The sequence below is a fragment of the Hypanus sabinus genome, chromosome 1, assembly GCF_030144855.1.
Source record: "Hypanus sabinus isolate sHypSab1 chromosome 1, sHypSab1.hap1, whole genome shotgun sequence".
NCBI classification, from domain to species: domain Eukaryota; kingdom Metazoa; phylum Chordata; class Chondrichthyes; order Myliobatiformes; family Dasyatidae; genus Hypanus; species Hypanus sabinus.
In genome coordinates this window covers 18,618,808-18,637,241 of record NC_082706.1, presented here as the reverse complement: position 1 = coordinate 18,637,241, position 18,434 = coordinate 18,618,808, and the positions used below count along the sequence as shown (strand labels likewise).

Below are 18,434 nucleotides of genomic sequence, written 5' to 3'. Positions count from 1 at the left end.
TAGTTAGTGGGTGGAGGTGTTTGGGGAAGTAGCTCTTTTTTGGTCTGGTGGCCCTGGCTTGAATGCTCCATAGCCTTCTTCCTGAAGGGAGTGGGACAAGCAGTCCATGATCAGGGTGTGTGTGATGCTACTGGCACCTTTCAAAGTTCAAAGCAAATTTATTATCAAAGTATATACATATCACCATATACACAACCCTGATTATTTTCTTGTGGGCATACTCAATAAATCCTTAATGGCATAATAGCCATAATAGAATCAATGAAAGACTGCACCAACCTAGGTGTTCAACCAGTGTGCAAAAGAAAGCTATGTAAATATGGAAATTATTATTATTATTATTATTATTATTATTCTTAAAATAAGCAATACATATCAAGAACATGTGATGAAGAGTCCTTGAATGTGAGTCTATAGCTTGTGGGAGCATTACAGTGACGGGACGAGTGAAATTGAGTGAAGTTATCCCCTCTGGTTCAAGTGCCTAATGTTTGATGGGTAATAACTGCTCCTGAATCTGGTGGTGAGAGCCCTGAGGCTCCTGAACCTTCTTCCTGATGGCAGCAGTGAGAAGGGAGTGTGACCTGGGTGGTAGGAGTCCCTGATGATGGATGCTGCTTTCCTGCAACAACGTTCCGTGTAGATGTGTCCACTGGTGGGGAGGGCTCTGGATGATCTTGTGGTGACAAACTTGTCTACAACTGTTTTTTATGAAGTCCATGATAACCATGGTGGATTCATTCAAATCCACAGTCCTCTGACCTGAAGCAATCCTGTAACCATTCCTCTGCCTCCTACAACCAACTCTTTGTTGTCCTAATCTTGGGAGCTTTGTTCTTTAGCTTATGCTTGTATGCAGGTAGGAGAAGGACAGCCAATTGGTCAGATTTTCTGGAATACGGTCTGGTTATCTTAGTATAACCTTTCTGTTTCTATGTGTGTCCCTCCACCCACTTTCTTTTTCTGCCTTCTTTCCCTTTCCTTTCCAGTCTTGGGAAGAAGATTTTGGCTCAAAATATTTATTTCCCTCCACAGTTGATGCCTGACCTACAGAGCTCCTCAAATATTGTGTGTGTGTGTGTGTGTGTGTGTGTGTGTGTGTGGTTCTGAAAGACTGGAGATGTTGCAGTTCCCACTTACAAGCAATGATTTTGAAATGTGGTTAATTATCTTCTATAGGTGGAGAAATAGTTCCTATGACTAAGCTATCTCGTTTTTATTTGGATATATCTCTCTACAGTGACAGATGTAATTATGGAGGAGCTTTATTAATCCATATGTTTTGCACTTGTCTGAGTCTTGAACAATATTGGAAGAAAGTTTTTCAAACTTCTTCCTTACTTTTTAAAGTCAGTTTTAAGCCTAACCCTCTGATGGCCCTGTTCAGTATTGTTGCATACAACATATTAAGCTGAAGGCATCTGATTTACATATTTTGGCCTTTAGCTCTCTTATAGCTGTGAGGACGCTTTTGTTTAAATGGAAAGACGTTTTTCCTCTGACTCATGCTCTAGGGTTATGTGACATTATGTCAGGTTTAGATTTAGAACAGATTCGTTGTTCAATTTCTGAATCTCGTCAAGACTTTCAAACATTGTGAGGACTTTTCCTGAATTATTTTCAAAACCTTCAATTAGTCGTTTAAACTCAGATGTCGGCTATTATTAATTTTTATTATATGAGAAGGTATTTTACTTTCTTTTCTCCTTAATAAATAGCTTTGGTCTTGGTAGGGGTTAGATTCTTTTTTTATAATAAATTAGTATATTTCAATATAACTATTGATTAACTTACAATGATACAGAGTAATGGGATTGTTATTATGAACAGATATAATGTAATTGGTAGTTTTTAAAATCTTCTTTGAGCTTTTATATACATGTTCTTGTACTCTGTATTCTTCTATGTAGAAACTAATAAAAATATTGGAAAAGAAAGGTGAAGAAATAGTTCAAATTGTACAGCCTGCATCTCTTCTGTTTCTGGCACTCAATTAAAAAAAGGTTATCAGAAACAACATTGATTTGGTTTCTTCAGTGGGCTCATTGGAACTACAGAACAATTAATGCTTCAGGCAGGGAAGTTTCCATGGACATATAATGCACTGCAGCATCATTGTGAACTACAGACACAAAATATTATTTATTTATTGAGATACAGTGTGGAGTAGGCTCTTCAGGCCCTTCCAAACACCCCACCCAGCAACCTCCAACTGTCACAGGACAATTTACAATGACCAATTAACCCACCAACTGGTACGTCTTTGGACTGTGGCAAGAAACCGGAGTACTCGATGGAAACCCATGTGGTTACAGGGAGAACATAAAAACTCCTTACAGGCAGTGGTGGGGGGTGGGGGGGCCTGCGTTTCGGCCTGAAACGTCAACTGTACATTTTTCCATAGTTGCTGCCTGACCTGCTGAGTTCCTCCAGCATTTTGTGTATGCTGCTCAGATTTCCAGCATCTGCAGATTTTTCTTTTGTTTGTACAGGTCGCCTGTTCTGTAAAGCACTGTGATAACCATTACATCCAGAACAGTATTGTCAAGACTGTCTCAATGTCCACTGCTGAAAGGCTCGTGATCTTGTAAAGACCTAAAGGGAAAAAGGACTGCTGTAAATGCATCCACTAAAATCCCACCAGCTAGAGAGTGATGCAGCACCGAAACAGGCCCACTGACTCAGCACTGACCACGAAGCATTCATTTACACTAATCCTACAGCAATCTCCCCACATTTCCGTCAGCTCTCCCCAACTTCAACCACTAACCTATTCACCAGAGGCAATTTACAGTGGCCATTTGGCATACCAGTCTGTAGATCATAGGGATGTACAGTACTGTGCAAAAGTAGCTAGGGTACCCTAGACTTATGCAGAGTACCTTATTTGTCGCCATGGAGTGGAGAGTGAGTTTATAAATCTGTCAGGAACAAAGACTGTTGGGAATGGTGAGGGCAGAGACCACGGGAGCCGTGTGGGACAGATGGCAGAGAAGGAGTGCTGGACCAAGGGTGGAGTGGGTGCAGGCACACCCAGCCCTGAGACACCAGGCAAGTACATTTGATTCCAAACAGTTGGTTTAGTAATCAGTATAGACTGTCTCTCTGGTGCTTCCCATTCCCTCCCTTCTCCCCTCCCCTTTTCCCTACGGCGATTCCCCTCTCCCCGTCCCATTCCCACTCCCAGTCCACACTAGGGACCCATATCAAAATCACAAATGTCATGAAACTTGTTTTGTTTTTGTGTCAGCAGTACAGTGCAATACACAAAATTACGTCAGTACTGTGTGAAAGTCTTGGGCACCCTAGCGATATATATGTGCCGAAGACAAGGTATTTTGTCACACTAATACCAACATCTTCTCCATCAAACTTGGAAATTCAAAAGTTATTTTCTGTAATCCTTTACCTTTTAAGTATATGCTACCCCTGGGTAACAAATAGTCTCTATTTTATAGATGTACTTAAGACTGGAATGAGTGCAGAGAAGATTTACAAGAACGTTCCTCTCCATTGTCTGACCTGCTGAGTTCCCGCAGCATTTTGTGTGTGTTGCTGTGGATTTTCAGCACCTGAGGGATCTCCCGTGCTTATGAAAACATCGCTAGGACTTGAGGGACTGAATTCTAGAGAGAGGTTAGGCAGGCTTGGTCCTTATTCCTTGGAGCATAGTAGACTAAGGTATGAGATTGTGGAGCTGTATAAAATGAGGACAGGCACTGATAGAATGCACACATGGTCTTTTCTTCTAGGAAAAGGGAATCAAAACACTAGAGGGCTTAGCTTTTAAGGTGACAAGGGAAGGATTTAAAGGGGACCTGAGGGGTAATCATGCAGATGATTGTGGGTATATGGAAAAAGCTGCCAGAGAAAGTCGTTGAGGCAAGTACAAAAAAAATAATTAAAAGGCATGAGGCGCAGGGGTTTCCAACCTGGGGTCCACAGACCCTTCAGTAATGGTAGGAGTCTGTGGCGTAGAAAGGGTTGGGAACCCCTGGTTTAAAAGGATATGAACCAAATGCAGGCAAGCAGTACTAGCTTAGATGGGAATCTTTGCATGAACTCAGGCAAACTATAGAGAATCTGGAAGAAATTAAATCACTGACGATACACAGAAGATGTCAGTCAGAGTTTCACCAGATAATGATCCACAACGACCAAGCAAAGTGCAAGAAGAGCCCCACTGAAATACACCCTGGAGCACTTCGGATTCAGGGCCAATCAGGCAGCCCCAGTGTCCAGACGAAGCAATAATCCCCAAAGACAGCGATAGAGCAAGACATTAAAAACTCCCTGCTAATCCAATTACCCCAAATCGGATAAAAGTGATAAATACAAAGAGAGCTTAAAGAACCCCATAATCTCAAATGAGATACCTGCAACGCAAAGCGACAACCCAAAGACAAACAGTTAGGCATAAAAGGTAAACCAAAGAAACATGCAAACCCGAGAAAATACAAACCACGTACTAACTGAAAATAAATCTTCTTTTAAAAAAAATGACCCCTGGATGTGTCTAAACGTAGGAGGAAATCAGAGCAAAGGGTATTTCTGTTGTTCTGAAAATCTGAATTTACAAGTGATCTTCAAACCGTGGCTCCAGTAACAGCCACTCTTACATGTACGGGGGTGGGGGGGGCGGTGATTGATAAGTTTGTGGCCTAAGGTAGAAGGAGATGAGTTATACAGCTCTCATTACATGCACATGTAGTTCAACTCTTTGAGTGAAAATGCAGAAAGTTTGAAGTTAATAACTCATCTCCTTCTACATCAGGCCACAAACTTGTCAACATCCCATGCTGTGGGTCACTTTCTGGAGGTCCAAGATGCCAACTTCTACAAAGAAGGAATCCATCCATATGCTCCACGACCGCAGGACTGAGTGTGTAAATGTAGGAAAAATAAATGTGCTAGGTTTTCTAAAATTGACTCCTTCTACCTTAGGCCACGAATGTATCAATCACCCCTCATAATATAACCAAACACATCTCCTTTGAAAAGCTCTCCATGAATATTAAAGTTCCTGTATTTTGGGGAAGAGACAGTGCTGTAGCTGGTGAAGCCACTGCCTTACTGCCAAATGTACTGATATGATGAAATGATTTGTACGGATGGCATACCAAACAAAGCTTTCTATGTTACCTTGCTACATGTGACAATAAACCCATCACCATGAACTTCTCCATATCCTGTCTCTCACCTGCACATTAGGGGAAATCATCATAGTCAACACTGGAGAGTCCTTCGCGGCAGGTAGGCTGGTGCCAGTGATGTATTGGGCCGTCATAGAGGCTTCCTGTCCACAGAAGAGCAGCTTCCGTAACAAGCAGTGGTGTATTATGTTAGGATGCTCTCTGCAGCACATCCGCACAATGACGTGAGTCTCTTCAGTCACCTTAGAAAGTAGAGGCATTGTTGAGCTTTCCTGATTTTGTAGAATGTGTTCTGGAACAATGAGAGTTTGTGTGAGATGTGCATTCCCAGCACAACAATTGTGGACCATAAAATATAAGAGAAGAAGTAAGCCATTTGGCCCATTGAGTCTGCTCCGTAATTTGATCCTGGCTGGTCCAATTTTCCTCCAAAACCCAGTCTTCTGCCTTCTCCCCATATCCCGTCATGTCTGGACTTATCAAGAATCTATCAACCTCAGCCTTAAATATCATCAATGACTTGACATCCAAAGCTGCCTGTGGCTGAAGAAATTCCTCCTCATCTCCATTATAAATGGATGTCCTTCTACTCTGAGGCTGAGTCCTCTCATCTTAGATTTCCCTACCATAAGGTACATCCTCTCCACATCCACTCTATCAAGGACTTTCACCATTAGATAGGCTTCAACAAGGTTACCCCTCATTCTTCTGAATTTCAAGCACTCTGCATATGGTAAGTGTTTTATTCCCTGTATCTTTTCTGTGAACCTCCTTTGAAATCCTCTCTAGTGTCTGCACATCCTTTCTTAGATTAGGGACCTAAAACTGCTCTCAATACTCTAAGTGAGGCCTCACCAGTGCTTTATAAAACCTCAAAATTACATCCTTACTTTTATATTCCAATGACTGCTAACACTGCATTTATCTTCCTCACCATTGACTGAACCTGTAAATTAATCTTTAGGGAATCCTTCATGAGGACCCAAATCCCTGTGCACCTCATATTTTTACATTTTCTCTCCATTTAGAAAATAGTCTACACTTTTATTTCTTGTAACAAAATGCATGGCCATACACTTCCTTACACTGTATTCCATCTATCACTTCCTTGGTCATTCTCCTAATCTGTCTAAGTCCTTCTTAGCCTCCTTACTTTCTCAAACCTGCCCCTCCACGTATCTTTGTATTGTCCACAAAGCCATCAATTCCGTCATCCAAAACACTGACATATAACTTAAAAAGAAGTGGTGCCAAACCACACACCTGTGGAACAACCCTAGTCACTGGCAGCAAACCAGAAAAGGCTCCCTTTATTCCCAATTTTTGTCTTCTACCAATTAGCCAATGCTCTATCTATGCTAATACCATTCCTGTAATACCACGGACTCTTAACTTGTTATGCAGCCTCATGTGTGGCACTTTGTTAAAGGCCTTCTGAAAATCCAAGTACACAGCATCCACCGATTCTCCTTTGTCTATCCTGCTTGTTATTTCTTCAAAGAATTCCAACAGATTTGACAGAAATATTTTCCCTTAAGGAAGCCACACTGACCTCGGCATATTTTATCATATGGCTCCCAGTACTTTAAAATCACATCCTTAGCAATCGACTCCAACATCTTTCCAACCACTGAGGTCAGACTAACTGGCCTATTTTCTGCCCACTCCCTTCTTGAAGGGTGTAATTTTCCAGATTTGAAAGATCATTAATAACACCTCCACAATAGATTATCTGGTCCAGGTGACTTTCTTACCTTCAGACCTTTCATTTTCCCGAGCCCCTTTTCCCTAGAAATAACAACTTCACACACTCTGCCCCGACAGTTTTAAACTTCCAGAATACTTCTAATATCTTCCATAGTAAAGAATGTTGCAAAATACTTATTCAGATTGTTCACCGTCTCCTTGTCCCCCATTACTACCACTCCAGCATCATTTTCCAGCAGTCTGATATCTACTCTCACCTTTCTTTTACACTTCATATATTCAAAGAAACTTTTGGTAGCACAACTAATACAAAATATCCCTTTTCCTAACTTGATGAGCAGGTTTCTCCTTGTTTTGTTTTGTGCTGGTTTATCTAGATCACTAACAATTGCATCAGTGTTGTCTGCACTTAATCTAACTAGCTTTTCACAAAGATACTTTTTCTCAACTAATTGATAAAGAAGTTCACACTGAAGTCAGTGTTGCCAGGAAGAAAAGTAAACTTCAAGTTTTGTAGACAATCCTGTTTATGGAAAACAAAGCGCAGGAACAGCCCTTTCAGCCCATGATAATGTGCCCAAATAATTAAGCAAAATTTCCCATCTTCCTTTCTTCTTGCACACGGTCCATAGCCCTCCATTCCATTGCATACCCATGAGCCTATCTGGGAGCCTCTTAAATGCCTCGTAGGTCAGACAACATGGAGAGGAACAAACAGTAGTTTTTTGAGTCAAGACCCTTCATCAAAGGGTCTCGGTCTGAAACGGCTATTGTTTATTCTTCCCTGTGTTGCTGCCTGACCTGTTGAATTCCTCCAGAATTTTGAGTGTGTTCCTTTGGATTTCCAGCATCAGCAGAATCTCTTGTGTTTGTGCTCTTAAATGATCCTATGGTCTTTAAATGATCCTTGACTGTGCATTTCAGGCACCTCCACTCTCTGAGTAAAAATCTTGCCCTGCACATCTCCTTTGAATTTATCTATCTCATCTTATATGCATGCCCTCTAGTACTAGACATTCCAACCCTAGAGAAAAGATAGAGATGCTGGAAATAATTTGCAAAAATGTGAAGCTCGGGTGGCTGATGGTTGGGCTGAGTTGTTCTCTGATCTTGGCAAACAATTTACTTACAAACATTTTGTCACCAGGGAGACATCATCAGTCTCTTCACCTGGTGATGAAATGTTTGCAAGTAAATTTACTAGACTGAAGAACAACTCAGCCAAAACAAAGAGATGTCTACTTTATCTTTGCCTCTCATGGTTTTATAAACTTCTTTCACATCTCCTCTCAGCCTCCGCTGTTCCTGAGAAAAGAAGTTTGTTCAACCTCTTCTTAATAGCACATGCACCCTAAATCCCTGCAGTATAGAATGTTCCCATAGGCTCCATAACCTTCCTGTCTGGGGCAAAATGAAATTCATGAATATTCCAGATGCAGTCTAACTTCCTGATTCTTGAACTCAGTGCCCAGACTACAACCATGCCACATGCTTTCTTCACTACCCCATACATTTCTGCAGACACTTTCCGTGAACTTATACCCATCTCCCCCCATCTAAGCTGAATTTTACAGGAGCACCATTGAGGCCATCCTATCAAGTTGCACCTCCATCTGTTATGGGAGCAGCTGAACATTGAACCCAAAGTTCCTACTGTGAAAATGGCTGGGTGGTTCATAGGGATCTCTCTACCAACAATCAGGGACATTTATCAGGAGCGCTGCAGATTCAAGACCCTGAATATTATTAAGGATCCCACCAAACCACCCAGACTCCTCATTGAATTTCTACCAGCAAGTAGGAGACTCCGATGCATAAGAACAAAAGCAATCAGGATGGGAAAGAGTTTCTTTCCTCAGGCCATTAGGCTTCCGAACTCCCAGCCACATTCCATTCAAAGTGTCATGGGTTAATCGGTTCTGTACATTATAATATTTAATTTACCTTGTTTATTTATGCGCAATTCATCTACAGATTTTATTCTTACATTCATAAGTATAACCAGGTGACTGTTGAATATTTTTTTTTATTTTTAAAGTGCACTTGTGTATTCACCCCGGTAATGCTAAAATGGTTGCCTGTGCCTTTAAGAGAAAATGATGTCATTTTGCACGTGTGGAGTAGAGGGAAGAATTGCTATGCTCTATGGAGAACGACGCTTGAGTGCTTTTCCTAGGTTTGGTGCAGAAAGATTTTCGATAGTAAATTTATCAGTGCAGGATTGTGAGGTTGTGTGAATTTCCTTTTCGGCCTAGTAGCGTGAGGAGGAGTACTCGTTTCAGCGTTAGCCTATATGTGTTTGAAAGTTAAGAACATGTGTGCCAAAGTCATTTTAACCTCTTAGTTAAAATGAGATGTATTTATTCATATTTTTGACATTGTTTATAAGATACAGAGCTGGTGGGATTCTAATGTTGTTTTGTATTGTTCCTTTCAGAATTGCCACAATGTATTGGTTTTGTATATTTTGTTTTATTTATTTTCATACTGCATACGTAACGAGGGTGTGGACCGAAATTAAGCTGAGATTGTAACAGCAGGAACTGCTTTTTAAAATTTGTTTTGTCGTTTTTATTTTAACACCCTCTTTCTGCATTAAAATATCTAAAACAGATAAAGGAATTTAAGATCCAAAAAAGTGTGTACTTTTCCCCAGGCTACAAAATAAGTTACTGTGTGTTATATGCGCGTTCTGTGTACTATTGTGCATTACACCCAGGTCCGGAGAAACGTTTTGTTTCAATGGTATGTACATTAAATGACAATAGACTTGATTTGACTATTCAGAATCTTGCCATTAACTGTGTACTTTCCCTTTACATCCAATCTCTCAAAGTAAACATTTCATACTTCCCTGAATTACACAGCATTTGCCATTTATCCACCCATATCTACATTCTATCTATATTGCTCTGTGCCCTTTGGAGACTTACACTATCCAGGACATCACAAATCTTTGTATGGTCAACAAACTTACCCACAAACCGAATGTAACAGAGGGCCCTGTAATGACCTGTATGGAACACCACTAGCTAATTGTCTCCAGCCCAAATAAGACTCAGGGACCAAGACTAAGGGCATATTTCACATGGTGATCTGTAATGCGATTGTAGCCACAGGTACATTTCACGTGCCCTGAGGTGGCAAGCGTGCATAGTGATATACACAATGTGCTGGAGGAACTCAGCAGGTCAGGCAGCATCTATGGATGGGAGTAAACAGTTGAGGCCCATTCTCAGGACTGCTGTCCATGGCAGGCAATGAACAGTAAGGCTCTGAGCTGTGGTATCTTCGCATAGCAGCGAGGGTGGCCCGCAGAATCCGGAGGGAGCAGCAGGAGGAGAAACGGCCAATGGAAATTGTTTGTATTGCCCTAGATTTCAATCATCTGCAGTACCTCTTGTGTCTATGGTAGCATTTTGTTATTACAATGCCAGTGACCTGTGTTCAATTGCCCGTCCTTTGTACATCCTTCCTGTGACTGAGTGGGTTTCCTCTAGGTGCTCTGACCTCCTTTCACCTTTCCAAAGACAGACGGGTTAGTCAGTTAACTAGTCACATAGCTTAAATTGGACAGCATGGACTCATTGGGCCAGAAGGCCTGTTACTGTGATGTTTCTCCTCATGAAGTTAAAGAAATACTTTCTGTCTTCTATGGGCAAGCCAAATCTGAATCCAAGCAGCCAAGTCACCATGTGCCTCTTCTGGACGAGCCTTCCAGAGGGACCTTGTTGAAATGAAAACAATGCAACAGGACTGGCTAAAGCTTGTGCTGTGTTTTGTCTAACAAGTTTGCAGATACACTAAGAGAGATTTTTTTAAAAAAGATGAGCCATATTTGCCACAAGTACATCGAAATGTATAATAATGTGCGTTGTTTGTGTCAATTCAAATCAGCGAGGAACGTACCGGGCATTGATCGAGTATTGATCGAGGCATTGATCGTGTGGATAGTCAGAGGCTTTTCCCCAGGGCGGAAATGGTTAGCACGAGCGGACGTAGTTTTAAGGTGCTTGGAAGCAGGTACAGAAGAGATGTCAGGGGTACGTTTTCTACATAGAGAGATTTGAGTGCGTGGAATGGGCTGCCGGCGGCAGTGGTGGAAGTGAAAATGATAGGGTCTTTTAAGAGACTTCTGGATAAGTAAATGGACTATGGGGACTATGGGTAAGCCTAGGTAACTCTGAGGTAAGGACATGTTCGGCACAATTTTGTGGGCCAAAGGGCCTGTATTGTGCTGTTGGTTTTCTATGTTTCTATGTTATTGCACTACAAGTAGACTCCTTAGGTTCTGACCATGGAAATGAAAATTTAGATTGATAAGGAGTACTGCTGTACTGTAATGTAGAATTACTGATGAGGAAACTCTGCCCATGGTATGCAGAATGGCTGGGAAACTCTACCTCATTTCCCTCACTGGGAATCTCTACTGTAGCTTGCTTTACAGAAAAATGTGGAAGTCTTGGAGTTGGTCAGTTCATTCCCATGGGAATTCAAAGAGTTATAAGGCCATGCAGTGCAGAAACAGGCCCTTCAGCCCACCAGGTCTGCACTGTCCATCAAGCCTTACAATAAAGCCATTCTCTCCTCATCCAACATTCCGATCAATTCCCCTCAGTTTCCACCACTCACCTACACACCAAGAGTAGCCAAGTAACCTGCCAACATGTGCATCCTTGAGAAGTGGAGGAAACTGGGGCACTTGGGGAAAACCATAACCTAACAAAGAGAATGTTCATTTTCTGCCCGGATAGCACCCTAGGTGGGAATCGAACCCAAATCCCTGGAGCTGTCAGGCAGCAGCACAAACTGCTGCATCATCATGCTGCCATTTAACAGTGGTTTTCAAAAGCAAGGGGATTTTGGCAGAGTAAATAAATAAATGGAATCTGTCTCCAGTGGCATGTAGAATAAACGGATCAGTAGAAAACAAGGAGTGAAGTAGAATGATTTTTTTATACTGAAATTAGTGAACTGGATTTTTTATATAACCATATAACAATTACAGCACAGAAACAGGACATCTCGGCCCTTCTAGTCAATGCTGACGCTTACACTCACCTAGTCCCACTGACCCGCACTCAGCCCATAACCCTCCATTTCTTTTCTGTCCATATACCTATCCAATTTTGCTTTAAATGACAATATCGAACCTGCCTCTACCACTTCTACTGGAAGCTCGTTCCACACAGCTATCACTCTCTGAGTAAAGAGATTACCCCTCGTGTTACCCTTAAACTTTTGCCCCCTAACTCTCAAATCATGTCCTCTTGTTTGAATCTCCCTTACTCTCAGTGGAAAAAGCCTATCCACGTCAATTTGATATATCCCCCTCATTATTTTAAATACCTCTATCAAGTCCCCCCTCAAGCTTCTACGCAGCCTTTCCCTGTAACTTAGGTGCTGAAACCCAGGTAACATTCTAGTAAATCTCCTCTGTACTCTCTCTATTTTGTTGATATCTTTCCTATAATTCGGTGACCAGAACTGTCCACAGTACTTCAAATTCGTTCTTACCAATGCCTTGTACAATTTTAACATTACATCCCAGCTCCTATACTCAATGCTCTGATTTATAAAGGCCAGCATACCAAAAGCTTTCTTCACCACCCTATCCACATGAGATTCCACCTTCAGGGAACTATGCACCATTATTCTTAGATCACTCTGTTCTACTGCATTCTTCAATGCCCTACCATTTACCATGTATGTCCTATCTGGATTATTCCTACCAAAGTGTAGCACCTCACACTTATCAGCATTAAACTCCATCTGCCATCGTTCAGCCCACTCGTCTAACTGGCCTAAATCTCTCTGCAAGCTTTGAAAACCTACTTCATTATACACAATGCCACCTACCTTAGTATCATCTGCATACTTACTAATCCAACTTACCACCCCATCATCCAGATCATTAATGTATATGACAAACAACATTGGACCCAATACAGATCCCTGAGGCACACCATTAGTCACCGGCCTCCAACCTGACAAACAGTTATCCACCACTACTCTCTGGCATCTCCCATCTAGCCACTGTTGAATCTATTTTACTACTTCAATATTAATACCTAATGATTGAATCTTTCTAACTAACCTTCGGTGCGGAACCTTGTGAAAGACCTTACTGAAGTCCATATAGACAACTTCCACTGCTTTACCTTCGTAAACTTTCCTAGTAACCTCTTCAAAAAATTCAATAAGATTTGTCAAACACGACCTTCCACGCACAAATCCATGTTGACTATTCCTAATCAGACCTTGTCTATCCAGATAATTATATATACCATCTCTAAGAATACTTTCCATTAATTTACCCAACACTGACGTCAAACTGACAGGTCTATAATTGCTAGGTTTACTCTTAGAACCCTTTTTAAACAATGGAACCACATGAGCAATACATCAATCCTCCGGCACCATCCCTGTTTCTAATGATGTTTGAAATATTTCTGTCAGAGTCCCTGTTATTTCTACACCAACTTCCCTCAAGGTCCTAGGGAATATCTTGTCAGGATCTGGAGATTTATCCACTTTTATATTCCTTAAACTTGCCAGTACTTCCTCCTCTTTCATAGTTTCCATAACTTCCCTACTTGTTTCCCTTACCTTACACAAATCAATATCCTTCTCCTTAGTGAATACCGAAGAAAACAAATTGTTCAAAATCTCCCCCATCTCTTCCGGCTCCACACATAGCTGTCCACTCTGATTCTCTAAGGGACCAATTTTATCCCTCACTATCCTTTTGCTATTAATATAACTGTAGAAACCCTTCGGATTTATTTTCACCTTACTTGCCAAAGCACCCTCGTATCTTCTTTTATCTTTTTTAATTTCTTTCTTAAGATTCTTTTTACATTCTTTATATTCCTCGAGCATCTCATTTACTCCATGCTGCCTATATTTATTATACATCTCCCTCTTTTTCCGGACCAAGTTTCCAATATCCCTTGAAAACCATGGCGCTCTCAAACTTTTAACCTTTCCTTTCAAACTAACAGGAACAGAAAGATTCTGTACCCTCAAAATTTCACCTTTAAATCACCTTCGTTTCTCTATTACATCCTTCCCATAAAACAAATTGGCCCAATCCACTCTTTCTAAGTCCTTTCACATCTTTTCAAAGTTAGCCTTTCTCCAATCAAAAATCTCAACCCTGGGTCCAGTCCTATCCTTCTCCATAATTATATTGAGACTAATGGCATTGTGATCACTGGACCCAAAGTGCTCCCCAGCACATACGTCCATCACCTGACTTATCTCATTCCCTAACAGAAGATCCAACACTGCCCCTTCTCTAGTCGGTACCTCTATGTATTGCTGCAAAAAAACTATCTTGCACACATTTTACAGACTCCAAACCATCCAGCCCTTTTACAGAATGGGCTTCCCAGTCTATGTGTGGAAAATTAAAATTTCCCACAATCATAACCTTGTGCTTACTACAAATATCTGCTATCTCCTTACAAATTTGGTCCTCCAACTCTCGCTCCCCATTAGGTGGTCTATAATACACCCCTATGTGTTACTACACCTTTCCCATTCCTCAATTCCACCCAAATAGCCTCCCTAGAAGCACATTTCAGAATCAGAATCAGGTTTGTTATCACCAGCATGTGTCGTGAAATTTGTGCGACAAAACAAAAAAAAACAGTAAAAAAAGGTTTATACAGTGCAAAACAAACATATTGAATGTACAGTTCATAACAATTAAGAAAAAGCACCCATAGTGGAATCAAATAAATTTGACCCACCCTCCCACTACCCAACTCCAAGCCAACCTTACCATATATAAAAAGGTTAATCAGAACTTTTATCACCACGGAGCTGAATTTATAAAAATAAGGTGTATTGCCTACTACCTGAGCTATAATATGTTTGCACATAAAAAAACTGTAAATCTTAACCAAAAGAAGCTGGAAGTAAGGGATTTAAATGGAAAAGAAAAAAGGGAGGGATGCACCCTTAATCTAAACAGGAGGATTGAATATTAAAAGAGCACCTGAACGGATGTTCGGTGCTCAGTATAAGCCCAACCAAAGATATTGTCTACTGCCTTGTTTTGTGCTCAGTTCTCCATTCAGTTCTATTCCTTGTCTCGATCCTAATCTCGGATTCTCCGGCATCTGGATTCAAACCATCCTCATCGAGGACTTTTGTCACAAGTGTAATAAGTGGGTAAGTGTTGGAGTCAGGGGGAGGGGAATGGGGGGGCAAAGATGATTAGATAATGAGTGGAATAAAACACAGGAATCATGAAATACTGTAATGCAAATGGGAGGTTGATATTTGGTGCAGATTTAATGGTCCGAATGGCTGCTCTTTGTGCTATATCTCATTGTCATTCTGTAAGGAATGCGTTCCCCGCCTTGCCAAGAGCAGTTCCTGAAGCAGCCCCATTAGAACCGACTTACAATGATTTGAGATACCTCCTTCCATTCTATCTGTGCAAGGAGACACAAACCCTCCCACTTCCCTTCTCTCACAAGCAATGGCTACTTAGCAATGTTCAACACCCTTTCATTTTCTAATTACTTGCCTTTAGCATACCAAGAGAAACCACTGAAGGTGCAATCTTTTAATTTCATCATTTTCTTCAACTCTTGAATTATTAACAAACAATATAAATTTTATCTTGTGCTTGAATACGCTCTGGACACTGGATTGGTATTAGGCTAAATTATCATTAAATCCATGATGCATTCAACGCATGAATTTTTTATCAAGAATTTTAAACTAGAAAAATTCGTCATGGGGGAAGGCAGTAAGTAAACTTCATAATCTATGACCACAGGGTTATTAATATTTCATGGTGATCTGTATGTGACTGTAGCCACAGGTTGCAGTTAACATATAATTCATGGCAGCTGTATTCAAAGCAAATTTGGCGTCAAACAATGTGAGTCAATAGAATTGACTTAATAATAGCAATCACGTCAGCTCTGCTAGCATTTAACAAGGCAGCACGTTGGTGAACACACAGGAATGTGTCTGCTCTGATTGTGAATACGATTAAAATGTAGCCTCTCCTTAGAAGCATGGACTTGTTGGGGTGAAGGGCTTGTGTCCGTGTGGACTTGCTCAAAGCCAGATAGACTGCACTTCTTCATCTGCTCATCCTGCTCCCTCAGCTGCTATGGTTCCCCTGTTTTTTGTTTAATAAGTGTGGTGAACTCCATATACCTGTCTGGACACCCCCCACCCCCCCCCCCCCCCCGCTGACTGTTCCTGTGGCTCCTCCCACAGACCCCTGTATAAAGGCGATCGAGGCCTGAGCCCGGCCTCTCAGTCTCCAGGATGTTGTGTGATGGTCTCTTGCTACTGACAGTGCTCTCTTCCAGCTAATAAAAGCCTATCTCTCGCCTCACATCTCCGAGAGTTATTGATGGTGCATCAATAAGCATGTCCTGCAGTTGTACCAAACAATGCGCAAGACTAAGGAGGCTAATCTGAACTGTTCCATTGGTCATTTAGTCTCATCTTGAGTTCTGAGGAAAGGCTGCTGATCTAAAGCATTGACTGGATCCTCTTTCTGTAGATGGTGCTTGACTGGCTAAATTCTTTCATCATTTTCGATTTTGCTTCTCTCTCCACACATCCTAATTAACTTGCTAAGTGTTCCCAGTATTTTCTGTGGTATTTCAGAATTCCAAAAGTTTCAGTTTAAAAAAAATATTTTTCTGTTCTCTCTCTTTCGTTGTTTTGACGAAGTGCCCTGTAACTAAAATATTAACTGCTCCCCTTTCTACAGATGCTGCCTGAGTCTTCCCAGTATTCTCTGTATTTACTTCAGATTTCTGGCTTGAATTTTGATTCTGATTTCCCATCTCAATAGGGTTTCAATGGGTACATTCAATGTCAGAGAAATGTATACAATACACATCCTGGAATTCTTTTTCTTCGCAAACATCCACAAAAACAGAGGAGTACCCCTAAGAATGGTTAAACCAGGGGTCGCGTTTACCACTAAAAGAGCCAATATGGACCCATTTCCCACAGAAAAGAAAACACTGGGAGCCACAAAACGAAATAACACTGCATACAACGGGTTTTTTTTTGCCTTTATGCTATGTATAAACAAACTATAATGTGTTGCATTTTTGAAATTGATGAACTCCTGCAGAGAAAACGAAATTACATTTCTGCATGCAACAAAAACATTTTGAACTCCGAAAAAAGACGTTGGGTTGAAGGTTACTACATAGGTAGCCTACCTTGGATCGAAGAATTAAAAGAAAGCGCGCACTGGCGGGTGTCAGGCATTGGCAGTTGTGATGTATATTAATAGCGATAAAAAACACGTTGTAGCGATGTAGCGCTACACGCAGCGCTAAAATAAAGACACTGCAGTCAAAGGTAACTTTATTCGAACAGCCTTGCTTTAAAGCCTCCCTCAACCCGTCCCCATGGGCGCGGATGCTCCAAAAGACACGTACTCACAAACCCCCGTAGGCTATCTCCCTTAGTCGGAACGGTGGCTAATTGTTCGGATGTGCCAGGAAACGGTGTCTCCGCAAAGTACAAGATCACCATAATCTTCAAATTTCGAATTACATTTCAAAAGCTAACAAACCACGGGGAGCCGCATCACAGAGATCAAAGAGCCGCATGTGGCTCTGGAGCCGCAGGTTGCCGACCTCTGGGTTAAACTTTAGAGCCCCAAAGCCCCCCCAGATCCCCCCCCGCCACGCACAAGCAGCAACAAAGCAATGACCCCCCTCCCACCCCCACCAGCAAAAAATCATCGGCACCCTCCACTGAGCACTCAAGCATCAATAAAGACACAGACTTGCAGAACCCCAAAGACTACTCGTTCACCTGGTCAGTTGACGTACCACAGGCTAATAAGGGAAAAAGAGTACCCCCCGTTTCACAGCAAGCGGGGAGACATAACGACCAACTTACTGGTTTACAATGTTAAAAGCCTGTTGCGTCACTTTTTCCGAGCTCTTCGCCCAGGGAGTTGGCGTCAAAAAGGCGCAGCTCGCCAGATACACAACCCCTGGCAGCTAACCCGCTACTCCCGATGTTCCGTGTTCTCTCGCGACACTTCAGTCAGAGGCACCGGCCTAGTGTCAGCATGTCTCCAGAGCCACGAAGATCCAGAACCTTGAAGGTGCGCTTACCTTCCAGGCTGTGACCTTGGGATATCAGAACATGGCCAGTCCTGAGAGCAGGTCCCATTCTCTCACCTTACTTTCATTCTTTTACGACCCTACGTAGCAAACCACTCTAATCTGTTAAAGACATCATGTCTTGAAGATGTATGTGAAAATCTCAGAAAGACAACTCTGGATATTTCAGTTGCTACCTTATTTAGAAGACTGTAAATCTGCTCAAATGCCAGAGGTTCATCTGGTTGACTTCATTTATTTATTTTATTTAGAGGTCTGTTTGTTATGCACTGCGTTATATCACATGGGCGATCTTGGTCTTTCCATGATCGTTCTTGGCAAATTTTTCTACAGAAGCTTTCTTCTGGGCAGTGTCTTTACAAGCTGGATGACTCCAGCATTATCAATACTCTTTAGAGATTGTCAGCCTGGCATCTGTGGCCGCACAGCCAGAATT

At 41.6% G+C, this 18,434-nt stretch overlaps 1 long non-coding RNA gene across 1 annotated transcript; it reads right to left on the bottom strand.

The window, feature by feature from the left end:
- Nucleotides 1-1,874: 1,874 nt before the first annotated feature.
- LOC132391381 (uncharacterized) lies at nt 1,875-18,014 on the bottom strand. The gene is made up of 3 exons (XR_009511192.1): nt 17,769-18,014; nt 5,201-5,445; nt 1,875-2,595 (listed from the first exon to the last, which is right to left on the bottom strand). It is a non-coding gene; the product is annotated as an uncharacterized LOC132391381 (long non-coding RNA).
- Between the last annotated feature and the right edge of the window lie 420 nt (nt 18,015-18,434).